Source organism: Ambystoma mexicanum, chromosome 12 (genome assembly GCF_040938575.1).
Source record: "Ambystoma mexicanum isolate Mex_15411 chromosome 12, UKY_AmexF1_1, whole genome shotgun sequence".
NCBI lineage: Eukaryota > Metazoa > Chordata > Amphibia > Caudata > Ambystomatidae > Ambystoma > Ambystoma mexicanum.
Window position 1 is genome coordinate 1158144257 of NC_090936.1, and position 19651 is coordinate 1158163907.

Here is a 19651-nt window from a genome sequence, read left to right on the forward strand (position 1 = left end):
AAGCTCCCCTATGTGGAAGTCACCAAATAAGGCCATCACAAAAACGACCCTGAACAGAAGGAATTAATATTAATTCCATCATTAGTCTCTTGATTATTTTCCCCAATGTGTCCACAGCCAAGGGTTTCTTTACATCCTGCTTAGCATCCTGAAGTCTCCTGCCCACCCCTCCTCCACCCAGCCAACACATTATGGACTATCAAGTATGCAGCAGCACATTCTTTCCCCCACTAGACCTTCAAAGAACTCTACTGCCAACACGTGTCTTTTTCCCAGTGCGCAAAAAGTCCCTCTTGGACCGAGGGTGGCCCAAATAACAAAACATCTCTTGTGAAAAAAAGACAACTGCCCATTGATCATGCAAAATGTATGAAATCCCCTGAAGGCCCTCTCACAAACTATGCAACCAAAATGGGAAAAGATTCGACAAGGGTCAGGTTCCATACCATAATGGACTGAACCCACTCTTCTGGCTAGTGTGCCATGCACCATTTCTTCCCCAAATTCGCCCCAAAGCCAACACTTACTGATTGCACTGTTTTACAACTTCACCGCTGGGCAATCCCGCGCACCATTGAAATCTGCTAGAAAGGCACCCCAAATCTGGCGGACCAATCTGCTTTGACCTCTTTCGATAACCTTCCCCCTCCGACCCCCCTTGAGCGCTTCATCGCACTGACAATAGATTTTGAAAAAAGTCTCCCCATGGGAATGGAAAATTCGAGCCCTAACTGGAGGTCCACCTCCCTTCCGCAATGCAAAGCCATCACCTGAGATTGGCGAACTGAGAAAATGAATGCCTGCCAATGTTGGCTGGTGCATGCTCATTGGGCGTACTTGTATCTAGCACCACGGACACATGAGGCTCCCCTCTGTACGCCAATGCCCCTAGGCTCTCGAAACAGAACCCCTACAAACAACTGCACACAGAACTCCAGGTAACGCCAGTCTGCACACATCAATGAAGCAGCAACATGGGGCGGATTAGCTCCCTGGTGCTCCTTTGCAAACAAAACCTCTGTACATTGGTTGCAAACTAAAGCTGAGATATGCAAATATAAATGTTTGCATAACTTTTCAGCTAGGCTTTGGAAAAATGAGCCAACAGTGTTCGTTGACTGCAAACAGAGATTCAAAGGCTCTACTGTGCCTTTCTGACCTGCCTTAACACATGTTTGCATGTTCCCGCCCACACACGCTGAAGCATTCACCTCTGTACAGCCAGAGCTGCTTGGCAGGTAAGAGGTGGGCGGTAATTTGATTCTGTGGTATTGTAGTTTCCCTGACTATCCCTGAATGAAACCCGAGGAAAAGAGTACAGGGACTTTTCTGCAGAGTGAGGAGCACTAGAAACCGGAATGCCCCTCATTTAAGACATTGTTGCAGCGATGTGGTGCCAAGAGACCCCCAGGGGTGGTGTGCGCTATTAAAATGCACTTACTCCTAAAGCTCTTGACTGGCTAGATTCGGAGTCTGACGCCATAGCTTAGCTAGCCTCCAGCAGGGCGCAATGAGAGGTTCACTCTTGTCTGGGAGACAATGAGAGTGTTACCTTTTAATGAGGATGCCATGAGGGCTATTTTGATAGGGGGGCCTGAGAGGGTTAAGTGAGATTGAGGACGACCATTTGATGGGCAGGCAGTGAGAGGGCGACCTTTTGGGGCGGTTCCAGCGGCATGACAACCTCTTGTTCGGGATTGTACATACGGAGCTATCATTGGAAGACCATTAGAGGGGACACCTGGCTGGGAGGAGTAAAGTCCTCCGTCTCTGTTTAAGCAGGCCCGCGTCTGCACTTTCCTAGAGCAGGATTTTTCATGCGGACTTGTGAATGAGTGAGTCTTTCAGAGTTGCTCTCAGCTGTACAAGGGCGCCCTTGAGGGCAGGGGATCAGGGCAGAGGTAAATAGCTCTATGGAAAAACAGATTCCACTGTACAGAGATGTGGTATTCAAACAAAAAAAGCATGGGCAAAACTAACAGTTTTGGCATTTGCGTAGACATAGAAGCGCTCGGTGGGGGGAGGGAAAGGGGGTCTGAAAGATGCTAGATGTTTTGGACTTTTGACTCCCATGACCCCTCACTATTGATCCTGCCGGCTAAGGCTGCTAGTAGTTGTAGTCCAAAACATCTGTAGAGCCAAAGGATGCAGACCCTTTACGATCGTTATTTGCTAGGAGCTGCCATAAAGATACCCGACCATAATGACTGCAACTTCTGGCAAATGGTGTGATTACCTCAGCAGATGATGGCAACGTCTGGCAAATGCAGAATACCTACTCGCAAGCCGCTACTATTGGCTTGGTCAGTGCTTGTTTTTAAAGGACGTTAGCCACTTGATTCATATCTTTTCCTTGTAATGAAAGGATACTTGGCTAAGGCAGTCCTATTATACACGTAGCGTTTTGAACCTTACAAAGGCATAAACACTCAGACTACTGATTGGCTACACGGATTAGTATGGCCATATGGGTGGGTAAAAACCAAACCACGCGCACAAGCTGTGTCCCTCACATGTCACCTCCGTACTAACTCTGAAGTAATCGTTTTGGCTTTTAGGTGACACTTAAGCACCACCTGATAACTAAAACTAAACCTTAACTACCTGAATAAAATGCATTTTTAAAACGGTACGACGTATGCCTTCCTACTCTTGTTGTGAAATTTCACTTTCTACATCTTTGGTGCCCCCATACTGCCATGAACCAGATGTGCCAAGTTGCGGGGACCTTATGTCCTTTAAGGAAGATGTGCAAGACTTTGCACTGTGATGAAGTAATTGCTAAGAAGCCCCTTTCTATGTCTAGTCGGCTGTATCTCTTAGTTTGGGACACTGGGACTGTGCTCTCTCTGAGTTGTTTTGGTAGTTTCTTCTCGCTCCTTCATCCACCCAGACCCTCTTGGATCTGTTGTAATCTTTGTGTTACAAAAGACTGTGAAAGTGTGCTGGTTATAGGTGCCTGTATCCTTTTCTATTATGATTTACTCTCTAGAAAGGCCTGCTCACCAGGTGTTTTGGAATTCAACTCCCATCAACAATAGCCAGCTTAGTCAACTGTGCGGGACCATGGAGGTGTAGTCAAACATATTTAGTGAGCCACAGGTTGCAGACCTCTACTCTAAGAATATCCCCTTTGGGATATATTTTCCATGCCCAAGTTAGTTATGCACATCGTTATGCTACCCTTTATTCATGGTTGATTTTCATCCAAAGGAATGGATGGGCACCCTCTTTTTTACAAATAAATGTAACTGCGTGGACTCCACCATCTACACTCTCTCGACTGCTTAAGTAACTGACTTGCATTGGACGAGTTATCACACCTAACCTTATCCACCAAAGTAATACTTCTTCAACAACTGGGGCCTGGAACCACTGTCTTTAAAGAGTATTTAACCAAAACTAAGGACATGTTCCTTAAGAATAGAGTTTTATGTGTCTTTCTCAGACCTGAGTCCATTTGACTCTGGTGGGAACGCCCTTTTGGTCTCCCTTTCCCATTGTATCACCTGCATACCCTCAACACATCACCAACTCTTGGCTCTGAAAAACTTCTGTCAACTGGGTTTACCTTACCCGGCCTGCAGGAACTCTCATCAGGGGAGAGTTGTAACATTTGGAACAAAACTATCTGGAACTCTTGAGCACATCTCGAGGCTATCATGCATCCATAACCAGCCTTAATACATCTCAACTCACTTAAGATCTCATGAAACACCTAAAGAGGGGGGGCTCCCATCCAGGTATTATTTCTAACTCCTGATTTACAGTGTATTTCCTAGCAAACCGCTACATATCTCGTTCCGCCTCACACATTCATTTTACCTAGTGTTATTTTACCCATATCTTTGGTTCCTAAGTTTGACCGTTTTTGTTCATCCATTCTCCCCCAGTGTACAGACCCCTTTCTTCACGTTCCCTTTTTTTCACTCCTACCACGGCTACGGGCTGGTTCAACCCCACGGGCAGGGTCACAATTTGCTTACCCACGGACAAGGACTTGGTGCTTTAAGGCTAAATAACGTAACATCTGTCTTTCTCGGACTGTCCACATTCGTTCCCTCCTTTCTGCTGTCCTTTGCAGTGAAGGTCACCTACATATCACCAGAGAGCATTTTCTTCCCTGCTGATCTACTACCCTCTACAGCCTACTGTAGTGATGACGCGCGTCAGTTAAGGATTGCTGGAAGGAATGTGGATAACTAGGGAACACTGGAGGCAGAGTTCAAATGTGATGCGTAGTGCGAAAGTTGTGAAAGCGAACACACAACGATACTTTGTCCTAACTATTGCTCCATATGGCCTACCAGAAAAAGCATGTACTATTTTGTACCTGTTAAACCTACTGCACGTCTTTGCTTCACATAGAAGTTCACTCGCTGCTTAATTTCGTTCATGATTTCACTTCTCCTTTGTTTTCCTATTTCTTTGACTTCTCGGGTCCCTAGCATGGCCTCGCACTGCCTCCCCATCTTTGCGTTGCTATTGTTATTGTTATTGTTATTTTGCACTTATATAGCGCCTTATATACCATTGGTATGGTCTGAAGGCGCTGGTAGGTTGAACGCCCTTGGGAACCGAAGTTCAGATCAGTAGAGCGAGTAGGGAGAGTCAAAAAGGTGCGTGTGTGCACCGGATATGTGTGCAGCTCGTGCGGTACGCGTGTAATTGCTGATTCTTATCGGTAGGTGTGGTGGTTGAGAGATCAGGAGAATGTGTTCGTTCTGGCAGGATTAATCCGGAACGGATGTGGCTGCGTTAGGCCTGGGGAAAACGCCTGGCTGAGGGTGTGAGATCAGCAGTGTTTACATAGAATGATGTGGAGTAAGCGGCGGATGTTCGTATGAGAACAGTTATACCGAATGGTGTCATAGTATCTCTGTGTTCTAGTTGAGTGGTGATGTAAAGGAGAGAGTAAGCATGGGGTGTGGTATGAATGGTTATATGCTCTTTCAGTGTGCAAACTTCTAAATGCAACTTTCCCAGATAGGGTACTGGGTGAACTTCTAAGTTCTATTTTCCACAGAGGCAACTAGGCAAACTTAAGTACAATTTTCCATACAGAGGCTATTGGGAACATTTCTAAATTCAATTTATCAGCGAGGCTACTGGGCACACTTCTAAGTGTAACTCTCGCAGAAGTTATTGGGTACACTTCTAAATGCAATTTTCGCACAGCGTCTACTGGGCACATTTCTAAATTCAATTTTCCAGAGAGGTTATTGGGCGAACTTCTAAATGCAACTTTACAGAGTGTCTATTGGATACACTTCTATAATCAACTTTCACAGATGCTATTGGTAGCACTTCTAAATGCAGCTTTCACAGCGTGGCTAATGGGCACACTTCAAATGCAGCTATCACAGAGGATATTGGGCCCATACCTAAATTCAGTTTTCCACAGAGAGGCTACTGGGCGCACTATTAAGATCCATTTTCAGCGAGGCTATTGGGAATACTTCTAAATTCAATTTTCCAGCAAGGTTATTGGGAACACTTCTAAATTCAATTTACCAGGCTATTGGGCACACTTCTAAATGTAACTCTTACAGAGGCTAATGGGTACACTTCTAAATTTCACAGAGGGTTATTGGGCACACTTCTAAATGCAATTTTCATAGAGTGGCTATTGGGCACACTTCTAAATGTAACTCTCGCAGAGGCTAATGGGTACACTTCTAAATTTCACAGGGGGGTTATTGGGCACACTTCTAAATGCAACTTTCCAGGGAGTCTATTGGGTACATTTCAAATGCAACTTTCCAGAATGTCTATTGGGCACACTTCTAAATGCAATTTTCACAGAGTGGCTATTGGGCACACTTCTAAATGTAGCTCTCATGGAGGCTAATGGGTACATCTCTAAATTTCACAGAGGGGTTATTGGGCACACTTCTAAATGCAACTTTCACAGAGTGGTTATTGGGAACACTACTAAATTTACAGCGACGTTATTAGGCACACTTCTAAATGCAACTTTCCCGAGTGTTTATTGGGTACATTTCTAAATGCAGCTTTCCAGAGTGTCTATTGGGCACACTTCTAAATGCAATGTTCACAGAGTGGCTATTGGGCACACTTCTAAATGCAACTTTCACAGAGGATCTTGGGCACACTTCTAAATTCAATTTACCAGAGAGGCTATTGGGCACATTTCTAAAATTCACGGAAAGGCTATTGGGCACACTTCTAAATGAAGCTTTCACAGAGGATCTTGGGCACACTTCTAAATTCAATTTACCAGAGAGGCTATTGGGCACATTTCTAAAATTCACGGAGAGGCTATTGCTTGATGGAGAGGCTGTAGGGCACACTTTCTAAATGCAACTTTCACATGTTAACCTTCGCAGTTCCATCTAGATGCGATGCAGGCCAATATTCACAATTCCATCTAAGAGTGGACATGCTTAACTTTCACAATTCCATCCAAGAGTGGACATGCCAACGTTCACAATTCCATCCAAGAGTGGACATGCCAACCTTCACAGTCCCATCAAGTGAGGGCATGCTAACATTCACAATTCTATCTAAGAGTGGACATGCCAACCTTCACAGTTCTATTCAAGTATGGGCATGCTAACTTTCACAATTCGGTCTAGGAGTGGACATGCTAACTTTCACAATTCCAAGAGTGGACATGCTAACCTTCATAGTTCCATCTAAGGGTGGGCATGCTAACATTCACAATTCCATCCAAGTGTGGGCATGCTAACCTTCATAGTTCCGTTCAAGAGTGGACATGCTAACTTTCACAATTCCGTCTAAGAGTGGACATGCTAACTTTCACATTTCTATCTAAGTGTGAGGCATGCTAACTTTCACAATTCTGTCTAGGGGTGGACATGCTAACTTTCACAATTCCGTCTAGGGTTGGACATGCTAACTTTAACAGTTCCATCTAAGAGTGGACATGCTAACTTTCACAATTCCGTCTAGGGTTGGACATGCTAACATTCACAATTCCATCTAAGAGTGGACATGCTAACTTTCACAGTTCTATCTAAGGGTGGGCATGCTAACATTCATAATTCCATCTAAGAGTGGACATGCTAACATTCACAATTCCATCTAAGAGTGGACATGCTAACTTTCACAGTTCTATCTAAGGGTGGGCATGCTAACTTTAACAGTTCCATCTAAGAGAGGACATGCTAACATTCACAGTTCTATCTAAGGGTGGGCATGCTAACTTTAACAGTTCCATCTAAGTGTGAGGCATGCTAACTTTCACAATTCCGTCTAGGGGTGGACATGCTAACTTTCACAATTCCGTCTAGGGTTGGACATGCTAACATTCCCAATTCCATCTAAGAGTGGACATGCTAACTTTCACAGTTCTATCTAAGGGTGGGCATGCTAACTTTAACAGTTCCATCTAAGAGTGGACATGCTAACTTTCACAATTCCGTCTAGGGGTGGACATGCTAACTTTCACAATTCCGTCTAGGGTTGAACATGCTAACATTCACAATTCCATCTAAGAGTGGACATGCTAACATTATGGCAGTCTGTTATTTGAAGGTAAAATAGAGTGGCATGGGCTTTCTGGAGTGGAGTGATTGCTCTACTCCCCCACCCATACCACACTCACGGTTTTGGTGGTGTCTGTTAGTTGCTGGCTTCATTGGCTTCCCCTGCTGACACCTGCAGACACATCTTGGAGCCGTCTCTGTTGGAGCCGCCCTTGGCCTTGGGGTCCTTAGCCGCAGGGGCTGCCCTGGGGAGATTGGCTATGAATGGAAGTCCCCTTGATGTGACCAGTGGGAGGGGGTGGGCGGGAGCGGGAGGCGGGGAGGGCCGGGGAATAAGGAAATGGATGCGGGGAGGGAGAGGGAGGCGGATGGGCTATCGAGGGGGCAGGGGGACCACGGAAACCACCAGATGGGTGGAATAGGAGGTTAAATGTAGGCGGTTGCACTCACCTGGCTCTGGGGGGTTAAGGGAGCCGGGGCAGGCACGCTATCCCTAACCTGCTTTCTTAATAGCAGGCGCCTTTAGTGTCCCTAATTGGGTGCGAGTCTCACGCCCTGGAATAGTCTGAGCCTTGTCTGGTCTCACTGGCCCCGTTGAATTGAGTTGAGTGGAGTCTCACTTCTGGGAAGCTCTACTTTTAAAGCATGGTTTTGGACCCTGGACTTTTTTACCTCACACTTGCAACCCATCCTGCCTACTTCCCAAGATCTGCCTCCCACTGATTTCAGGTGTCACTTTATTTATGAGTATCAGTCACAAAAATATCAACAAGTAAATGTTCACTATTTCAAAAGCAGAAACCAGATCTTTCACTGCAGGTAAACGAATTGGAAATCTGGTAAAGATAACCCGGCAAAGGGCGACACAGTCTACATGATGCACATTTAAGGACTGTGATTAATGTCCTTAACCTGCGCACAGCGTAAGATTGGACAAAAACATGAAATGCATCAAATCTTCCTCCTTAAAAAGACATTTTCTCAGGATTGCTACCGTGCTATTTGGATACAAGTGAATTCGGTGGTAATTTATCCAACCTGAATTTAGTCAATAAGGAACATATCTGCACGTTCTTGACACAATTTTAGAAGCTACCCTCGTCTGAGTGTAGTTTTTAACAAAATATAGAAATGTACAGTGGGTTTGCAAAATTCAAAGGATTCTCTTCTGAGAGAATACAACTCTATACATCTATTTTTCAGTCCTGTGTATTCTTGTTCTGCATCAATTCAGGACCATTAAACCAGTTAATAAGGCCTAACTTTAAAAAAATCACTTTTAATAACCTTCAAACAAGGGAATTTGCGCTGAACAACACTGTGCAGGAAATCTATCGAAATATTCTTAGTCCATGTGGCCAAAGGAGCAGACCAGACAGAGCACCAAAGAATGAGCGGTTTCATTTTTAAATAATCGCCCAAATAACCCTGACCCACTTCCTCAAATTACAAAGAACCACAAGTTGATACAGTCACGGTAGCGTCCTTTCGACAGTGAATCCGTACTTCTAATCCTCCAAACACCAGCCCTGCACGCCGCCGAATTGATGGTCATAGCCCGATATGCCATGAGCATTGGTTTAATTGGGTAGCTCCCAGTATAACTTGCAAAGCAGAAAAGTACCTCCCACTGATCATTTTTGACGAAGGCTTTGGATAAAAGTGCTGTGTTTATCCAAAATAAAGAAATATTGATGCTGGGCAGAAAAACCACTGTCCCATACATTAAAGAAAATTAAGCTACCTCCCTCTACTCCCAATTTTACTCTAATCTCCAACGTCAGGTCCTCTGTTAACGTCTTGGGAGGGAAGGTGGCCAAATGCAACACTTAACCACTTAACTGCAGAAGTGGGCAGAGCCTACAATGTTTTCTTATGGGAATTCAAGATGAACATACTCAACCATAGCACTTTGCAAAAAGGACTGTCTCTATACCTTCTCATTAACAAATTGGAAGTAAAGGAGACCTTTGCAGAAGGTATGTGTGTGTTGTTCAGGCCATGTTGATTGTATCTGCATCCTTTTGCCTTAGAGTTTCAAGATTTTCCATTCTAACTACAGGTCACCATATCTCAGCATGTCAAGTGCTGCTGGCTGAAATTCCAAGACTAGTTCAAGGTGGACATGCTGACACGGGCCAGTTGGCATCATTGTTACTGAACTCCATTACAATGGCATTTTCATTACAAGGCGGGCAACACTTTGCTCATGGACTATAAATGCTGTAGCATTTTTAACAAAAATGCTGCACCCAGTGGATAGTACATGGCACAGTGATGCGGGATAAGACCAGAGGTGATGGCAGGGGGATTGGTGCTTCAGAGGAAGGATCAGGTTGGTGAAATAAGTGGCGCTGTACATGACAGTAACTTAAGTTGTCCAAATCTTCAAAGCTGTGGTTCGGAGCAGTCAAGCTCTTGGTCATGGCAATAATATTCGTTTTTAATTTATTTCATTTGTCTTAGGCATTTTTGTAGTGTGGGACTAACCCTATTTAGGCTTCTTTGTAGGGTTCAGACCAAGCTACAAAAAATTAAATACATTAAAAAATGTGCCTCCACAGGTCCCTTTTCGGCCATTATCCTGATTGTTGGTAGTTGGTGAAATCATGAACAAAATGAGTAGCAAGTGAACTTCTATGTGAAGCAAAGACGTGCAGTAGGTGTAACAGGTACACAATGTACAGTAATCTAAGAGACCATGCTTTTTCTGGTAGGCCAGATGGAGCAATAGTTAGGACAAAGTAGTACCGTTGTGTGTTCTTTCCCACCTTTCGCACTACATATCTCATTTGAACTCTGCCTCCAGTGTTCCCTAGTTATCCCCATCACTTCCGGCAATCCTTTCCTGACGCACGTCATCACTACAGCAGGGTGTACACTATTTTTCCTTTCCTTGGTTCTATCATAGGACAATAGCCACAGTTGGTAGCCATGCGCGGTAATCACAAATGAGCTAACTATAAATGTAGGAGAAATTATGAAAAGGTAACTGATGCCACTAGCTTGTCTTTAGGCACATTTAATAGTAACCAAAAATCCCTTTGGTGTGAGTCTAAGGTGATAAAAACATATGCCCAATGGAATATGCTGTGTGCAATATAAAAAGTTAACCAAACAGATAACATGTCAAAAGACAAAAGGGAAACCTAGTTTCCCAGTACTGACCGTCTGAAGGGCTCGTCAGTTTCCTCATAACAAATTGGCAAAAGGCCAGTTAAGTAAAGCCAACAGCTTCACTTCTCTGTAAATAGTCCGGACAAGGTATAAAACAAAAGCAAAACGTTTGGAGTCCATAGAATGTGGAGGGAAAGTTGCTTAGACGAGATCTTTCCTAACAGCCACGTTCTATGTTTCTCAGTTGGCACAACTTCGCCAGGCTTACTTATTCCCGGTTTGCACAGCAGGGCCAGGTCCCTCCATTCCCAGGGCCAGGTCCCTTTAGTCCCAGTTTCTGCACAGTGGGGCCAAGTCCCTTTAGTCCCAATCTGTGCACCGCAGGTCCAGGTCCAGGTCCCTTTAGTCCCAGTCTGTGCATCACAGGGCCAAGCGAGACACATTGGCGAGAAACTGTGGGCTTCGAGTATCCTGAAAATGAGATGTGAAGACTGGCACCTTTAAGACGATGTGTAGTTTTCCGTTTTTCTTTAAACAAAGACTACACAACCAGTGCAGCAGTACTACTGACTAAAACACGTGCACATATAAACAGCATAATACTTTCCTCCCTGTGCATTAATCAATTCTATATCAAATTCCTGTATGAGTACAGTGGCAAGCTGGTTTGTTTGGACCAAAAAACAAAGTCTAATTGTATATTTAAGATCTCAGCAACTTCAAAATGTTGCATTCTTTGTCACGCAGAGCAGACCTTGCTACACTAGTGCCAGAATGATCCACTTGCCCCATGTCCTCAAGAGCACCTTTACCCATTTCTGTATTATGGGCCAAGCAGGGCACTTTACACGATGAGACTAGTAGTGATAAAAGAAGATTTACAAGTACCAAAATATAAAGCAAAACAGACGTGGAACCAGTTGACAACTCTGTCATGCCTTAGAAGCCCAAGAGGTACCTTTTAGTTGTTGGTCCATGTGCAAGAGAATAAAGATTTCATATAAATATGCTTCCTTCAGAGAACCAATCCTCTCTGAAGATCAGTGGGTCGTAACCTAGCCAGTCACGTTTCTGTGTAGGCACGCTGTTTGTTCTAGCCCTGGATTTACAATAACGTAAGCAGAACTGCCAATGTGGGAACTGAACTGTATCAAGCTACTCGCACCACACCTAGTATCTAGAAGTATCTAGAAATCTACTTCTTTCCATTTACAATTTTTTTTTTAAAAAAGTCCAGCAGTTTTGCTATATCCCCACAAACGCACGTTGCACTGATAAGAAAACATTTTAACTTGGCATGACATTTTAACTTTGCTAATGTCTTCAAAAAGGTGGTCACAGAAAAGATTGAGGATCTTTGAGCTTTGGGAAGCAATGGAGAGCTTTACAAGTTCGTGGGGGAAGTACACAGAGAGGAAAGTAGAGATACAAGGGAGGGAGGAGCTAACGAGGGATAGTGTGGGCAGTTTGCTGGCAAAGGATCAACCAGCAACTAGGGGGAGGGTGGAGAATCAGATTGCCCAGCAGTCTCAGGTTAAGGGGGCGGGGGGGCATTGAATGACTTGTTTTTATGAAATACAGTTGTAAACGTAGCTGCATCAAATCAGTTGTTCTGTGTTGCAGAACAAACGTTTTTTATCCTGCAAGCCAGCACTGCGAGCTGTGAAGGAGCTCTTGCTGGTACTCGTGTGCCCGTGTGCTTCCTGGAGGAGGCGGGGCCTGTGTTAACCATGTGACGTATCGCGTGAGTTCCAACTTCTTGAAGAGGCAGAGCAATCCACCCTCGCGGCGTTAAGCCCGTAGGAGACAAGCCCACTGGCTGCTGTGCAGCTGTTTGGCTCTGAGGTGCTCAAATTGAAGTTAGCCAGGAAGTAAGTTGACATTTCTGAGTACTGTCCACCAAGAGTGCAAAAATCAGTGTAATAGCATCATTTGATGCTTTTGCTAGGATAACAACAGATAACTAGCTCAAAAATTGAACTTCGATGCCATTTATATCACTGTACATCTAAGATGGTGGATTGCATGTGAGCTTTGGCTGCAGGAGTGTTTTTGCCCTTTGGACACCGGACACGGGGCGGATTCCTTTTGAAAACTGGCATTTCTTTTTTTAGAATTGTGATTCATATTTTATCTGCTTCTCTTTGGGTGTAATCCGTTGCTCTTATTATTCAACCAGGTGTTTGCCTCTTTTATAAGATTATCCCGTATATGCAATATTGTTCGAGATTTATACAAGGGAATAGTTAAGTGATTGCTGTCTCGCTGTCTAGTCAGATAGCGGGAGAGCAGGTGTGATTGTAAAGTAGGGTGCTTTGATTTCTTGTGTATTTCTTAATTTTTTTGGGTTTCATTACTAATTGTTCTAAGTGACGTTGATTATGTCCCGGATAACAAAATCATTGAACACGGGCATGTAGTAAACCTATATGATTTGGTCTCCCCTACAACTAAAAAAGCTTTAATTGCTAAGAGAATCAAGGATAATAAAGACAGAAAGCGGGCGAGTTCTGCGAATACAGACATTCGCACTTTCTGTACATTAGATGCTGTGGGGTTAGAAACTATTACTTCTGTCCCCCCATTAAGTGAGACTAATACGTTATCAACATCTAACTTGTCCGTGGCTCAAAAACCTCAGGCTATTTGTTCTAATGTCTTGCCTTTGATTGAAGCATCAATTACATCAAATATACTCTCTAAGGAAACAGTGATTGATTCAAAGGCATGTCCTACAAATGCACAATTAGAACAGGCAGGAAGAGAAGTAGCGGATGCAACGATTGCTTTAGCTTATACAACAGGAGAAATAGGCATTTCTCAAGTGAATACTAATGCTGACATCGCAGTAGGAGGCAGTAGGAGTGCATGCGACTAAATCACCATTGCCTGCACCTACGTGTTCCGTTGCAGCTCAGCACTTATTACGAGCTGAATATGGGAAATTAACAGTGGGTGAATTTAGTGATGACACCTTAGTATCTTTGAATGCATCAAGCCTACATAAATTCAAATCACCAGTGGTTATGTATATATGCTCTAACACTGGTGATTTGATACAATTGGCTGACAATTCGCATATACATACATCTGCCTGTGTAGAGAATGTATAGACACACCTTCCCATTTCCCTAATGGAAAATGTGAATCCAGAACTATATAAATCTCCAGTAATCTTTTGAGAAATCTCCATTTAGTATATCAAATTTATCATTTGTAGCCCCAACACCTAGACGCACTAGATTTAATGAACCGGATAATAATCATCCGTATTTTATCCGTGATAGTCAGATGCTGTATAAAGATAATAGGTTCTCCTTTCCGGAGGCTCCGGCATTAAATAACACATTGAGTGCAATGAACACAGCTTTATTATCCCTAGCAAAATTGTATGAATCATTAGAGGAAAAAATGACATGTCAGAGCAGAGAAGTACACTCGATATATTCTCTATTTAACAAAGAACAGCAAGCACAAAACCCATTATCCTGTCCCCCTATAGTGAAGCTTATAAGCCAACACACTGAAACAATTGTATTTTCACAACAGGATAAGATGGGAGATTTATTGACAAATCCAGCAAAAAATTCCAACCTTGTAGCAGATGTTGTTCAGGAACCAAGTACTCAGTTAGTACTTAGTAATTCGACAGAGGTAATTCCGACAGTCTAAAATAAATGATGCCCTTGTGAAGTCTTACACAGTTCCTTCTAATGAGTCTCAAGCCAACAAAGTACATGGTACTTTTGTAGAAGTGAAAAATGTACAGGCAAATAATACTGCTGGCATGCTGCAAGATCTACGCAAGATCTACGTGAGGAAATTAGAGCTTCCTTCGAAAAATATACCAGAGAAAATGAGGCTCTCACACAAACTATTAGGTTAGCCAATCAGGGTATACGAAGCAATTCTAATCAAAATAAGCAAGACACTCACAAAGAAGTGCCCAATATTGAGCTTCTGTTAAAAGGACCTCAAATATTACAAATAACAGCATCACATGAGTCTGCTGGGCAGGGAATTTTGGGCCCTCCAACTGCTAGTAGGCTGCTCAGGGCCCAACAGAGTGAGTATGAGCCTGGGATGTCCAGGCATATTGGTAAAGGCCAATATAAACACCATCATCGCCTATTTATCAAATGTCGTGGCTACCCTTTTGCCACATATGATCTTAATCGTGCTAGCATCTTGAATATTTGCGCAGAAATTACTGCTCTTGAAGATATAACATCTGCGGATATCAGTTTAGTTGAATTTGTCAATGACATATATCTAACAGAAGCACGATTGTTCATTCAATCAAGGGTTGTTTTAAACACCGTGTGGCTAGCACGAACGGCCTTCTACAATCTGGGCTTTATTCTAACGCAGGATGTGATGCCCCATGATATGAACCAGATGAATATTGAGCGCCCAAAAAGGAGAACATGTGGTCACAATGTAACATCTGTGACATCTAAGGAAGGGCGCACACAAAATACATGGCCATCTGACACTTGTAATGCGAGATCATAACAACCCCAGACGATGGTCCCCATAAGTCTACTCTCCTGGAACACAAGAGGTAATAGACATTTAATCAATAATAAGAGCAATGACCTCTCCCAGTTTGACATACTAGTGCTCCAGGAGACATGGCTTCGTACACTAACAGTATGGGATCAATATAGCCTCTTTATGGTACCCGCTATAGAGCAGTCAAAGGGACGCCCCATGGCTGGCTTGTTAATGGCCTTTAAGAAGGATAAGAATCTTGAAATTATCTGGCATAGATCTCCCTCACCCTGTTTTCAATATGTCAAGATTCAGTATGGTCAAAGATTTTGTGCTATGGTGAACATATATTGGGGGGGAAAAAACATCTGTCCTCCAAGGCCTTTTTTGAGACTCTGACCCTGATTCTTGATCAATTATTATTAGACAATACCATCATCCACACATTTATAATGGGGGACCTAAATTTGCATCTACTATCGTCTAAAAATATGAGGTCCATGCCTGATGAATGTCGTTGGTTGTCTATGGCTGATCGAAATTTTTTTATGATCACTGGTTCACTACAGGGAGATGTGCCTGCTAAAACCACATGGCACAATGCTGGTAGCCATTCTACCCTGGATTATATCTTTGTGAATCCACACTTTTTGAATAGAATAGTTGACTTGACAGAGAACCTGGTTATGCTGAGTGATCATACTCTACTCCATTTGGTATGTGATTGGCCGAAAAACAAAAAACTATCTTATAATGTTAACATGTCCAATATACAGGTTAATAATGCTGGCAACCGTATGAAATGGTCTCACTCGAAATTATGCCAGTATAGAGATATTCTATCGGAACTATACTCTGTTGACAGCGAATGAGATAGTGGATGTTATGTACATGCTATGCAGCTCTTTACAACACAAAGAGTTCACCTTAAACGTGGTAATCAATCTCACCTTCATGCCTTTGACCTTGAGGTTAAATGCAGGAAAAGTGAATTAAGGAGGAACATAAGAAAGCTATCTATTGCATATAATTTGAATCCAGGGTCTAAATTTGAGCACATAAAACAACTAAAAAATGAGTACCAAAAATGGCCCAGAGGTCGGCGTGTCTCCCAATATCAACATGATGGAGAGGTAGTGTTGAAACAGATCGTCCTTAAATCATCAGGGGGCATTTTGGCATTGATGAACACAATTTCAAATACAAGACACCATTTCACAGCAGTGTTGGAGAGCCTTTTATGGCAACATATATACTACACCATTCAAAAGCATTGGATTAAATTGGGCTAGTATTGTTGGTAAACATGAGGTGAATTTCGACCATGATGATATAATCTTTTTCATATCCAAACTGAGTGTCTCTAGAGCTGTTGGACTAGATGGTCTACATAATGCTTTAATAAAACAAAATCGATACCTATGATCCGTTATATTGTACCACATGTTTAAGCATATTATGGCGACAGGTTCTGTACCTTCAAATTGGAAAACTTCGATCATTTTGCCAATATTTAAGAAAGGAGACAGAGCAAATCCGGCCTCATATAGACCTATTGCTCTGCTAGACTGCCCTGGAAAAATCTTTGCACGCATGATCCTGGCTGAATTTAATAAATGGTCAAATCATCTGAACCACAGAGATTCCTTTCAGACAGGATTTGTCCCCGGCCTGGGTACAGCCATTAATCTAGTCACCTTGCATGCCATCATTCAGTTAAATAAACAATGTAAATGACCAATATATGCTGCTTTTGTGGATTTTAGATCAGCCTTTGATCTTGTTCCCAGGGAACTAGTCTTTCAGAAATTGATGGCTTTAAGGTGTCCTTGGAACATACTAAAATGGATCATTGAATTGCATTCTAATACATCCATTATGATTTGTTTGAATAATGAGGGGCTGCTGTCTGAACCCATAGAGGCCTCACTGGGGTTGAAACAAGCATGTCTGTTGGCCTCTGCATTGTTTAATTTTTTTCTATTAGATTTTGGGGCCAGCTTCAGGGGGCTGACTATTGATCCACCAAGATTGCAAGGAGCAGCCATCAATTGGCTGTTATATGCCGACGACATGGTGTTTATTGTCTAAAACACCAGCTGGTCTGCGCATTATGTTAAATGCGCTAGACATCTATGCTAAAAAAAAATTGCATCAGTATTAACACTAGAAAAACCCAGGTGATGCAATTTGGTGTTAAGAAAGGACAAAAACAATGCCATTGGCAAATACAAGATACTAACCTCTTGCTTGTAAAGTCATATATATACACTTGGGGGTATGTGTGAATAGTCACATGTCTGACAAACCATATGAAGAACCTCTACAATTTAAACATCTGACTGCTTTATCTCAAAGTCGAATAATCGTGGCAAAATATTGTAGGTTTTCCATAGACCCCATAATCACATATTACAAACAAAAATATATTCCCACAATCTTGTATGGGTCAGAAACAAAAAAATGTCAATCCTATGTCTACTGGTCCAAATATGATTACTTTTGGAAAAAAACTCATGCTGCCAAACTGAATCGATGCCGATCATTAGATATGAATTAGGTCTAACATCACTCTATGTAGTATATAAATGGAAAGTTTGCCAATTATATAGAAAATGTATTATGAAAGATAGTACTAATGGCTTACTTGCCATGATATCTCGATACCTACTGCTGTCAAATGACAAATTTGCAAAAACATGGGGTGATTGTGCAAAATAATTCTTACAAGGGGCAGATGTCACTGACATCTTACTTATTGAAAATCCAAATAAAGCTAAAATAAAATTTTGGAGATCAGATTGGATTAAGACTCAAGAGGCTTATATGAATATTCAGAAATTTGCCAAAAATCCATTTGCCTTAAAAGCACAAGGAGTTGTGGAAAAATACTTAAAGCTGTTTCCCAATCCCAATTGTCGGGCAGATTATCTTCGTTTTAGACTGGATATCTGGCCCACAAAAGAGATATTAGATAGATGGAAGAAGACATCTGCCCAGGCATGCCAATTCTGTAACCAAGAGTTTGAAACATTGAAACACCTGGTAATTGAGTGTGTTAGTCTGCTAACAAAGAGGTCATTCTATTTCAGACATTTGTTTAATGAAACTGCGACTATCACACATGACCAATTATGGTTAATATTGCACGGAGGACACTCAAAACGGTTAAGATATGCACTTGTAAATTATTTAAACATTAGAAATTAGGTCACATGAAGACAAGGATGGCTAAGAACTGGAAATGAGCACATATAATTATCATGTATGTCAAGTTGAATATCATTAAGTGAACAATGATCAATTTGTAGTTACTTTAAAATTTCTGTTGTACAATTGTAGAAATTGAATGTTGAAATTAACTATTTTTAAATTTTGTAATGAATTTGTTAAAAGGTCAGATTTTTACTGATCAAAACAATAAAAATATTTTTTTTTAAAAAAAAGTTGTAAACATTTAAAGGTAGTGCTAAATGGAGAACAATGGACATTAATGTCTGCTTTTGGGCTGTACAGCTTTTATGGGGCATAACGGGTGAGTAGATTATCACCCTAGATACAACATACTGCTAATACTGCAAAGTAATCAAGAATGTGCACATGTAAACAGCAAGGTTAAATACACACTGCTGTGGCATCTACATTTAACCACTAAGCGACCTTAATGGCCCTTAACTTTTGGGCCTCGGCTATCCATGGAATGGTGCTCCAGTAAGACCGTTTTTGTAAGAGCTCAGGTCCGTCTTGTTCCAGCCCAATTCCTCACCTGATGTCTGCTCAATAATCAATTGAAAATAAATGACAAAATGAAACTTGGCCAAAAGGATTTTCTTTTAAACGGCCAAGGCAGCAGACTCGGCATGCACAGCCATAGCCTTAACTGGTATGTATCCATCTCAGCTATGCCCCGCATAAGTGACCGACAAGGCAGGTCTTCACACATCCTGGCAGTGACGGCACAATGCCTCCTTGCCATGTTGGGTGCCTAGAGGTTAAATTGCTCCAGTTTATTTTTCTATCCCATTCAGAGGAGAAACGGAGCTGTCGGAAGAGGGCAGCAGCACCTCTCATGATTCCTCAATATGATTATGCTAGCAGGCTTGAGGCCATTGGAAAGCCTACACTGCTTGAGGTGTAATGGTTTGAGAGGCCACCCTCAACACAGGGCAGGGCGTTCCGTACCTCGCCACTCGAGGTGTGACGCAACAAACTATTTAACAGATTCTTTTATTCAGCCCTACTTCAGACACAGATCATGTCCCTTGGATCCCCACCTTCCCCCAGGCTAACAATGAGCCAAGAGCCAAGAGCCAAGCCGGTGTACAGGAAACATTAAGTGATAGAAATTCACACAAAAAAAGGTCAAACACCACCATATTTGTGTCACAACACACTAAGCTTCTGTAAGGAATGCATGGAATCAAACCGTGAAGACAGACACAAGTGATCACAGTTCAGTGTTTATTTATTGAACTACAAATAAGGTGGCTGAATGCCTATCTAAACCTAAATCTAATAAATTACGCAGTTCTAGTGGAGTCTCTGTCAAAATAAAAGAGCCTATATTA

The 19651-nt window shown here is 42.4% G+C and overlaps 1 protein-coding gene across 2 annotated transcripts in view; it reads left to right on the forward strand.

The window, feature by feature from the left end:
* The window catches only part of HMGA2 (high mobility group AT-hook 2), a 428333-nt gene that overhangs the window by 106682 nt on the left and 302000 nt on the right, over positions 1–19651 (forward strand). The window lies entirely within an intron of this gene.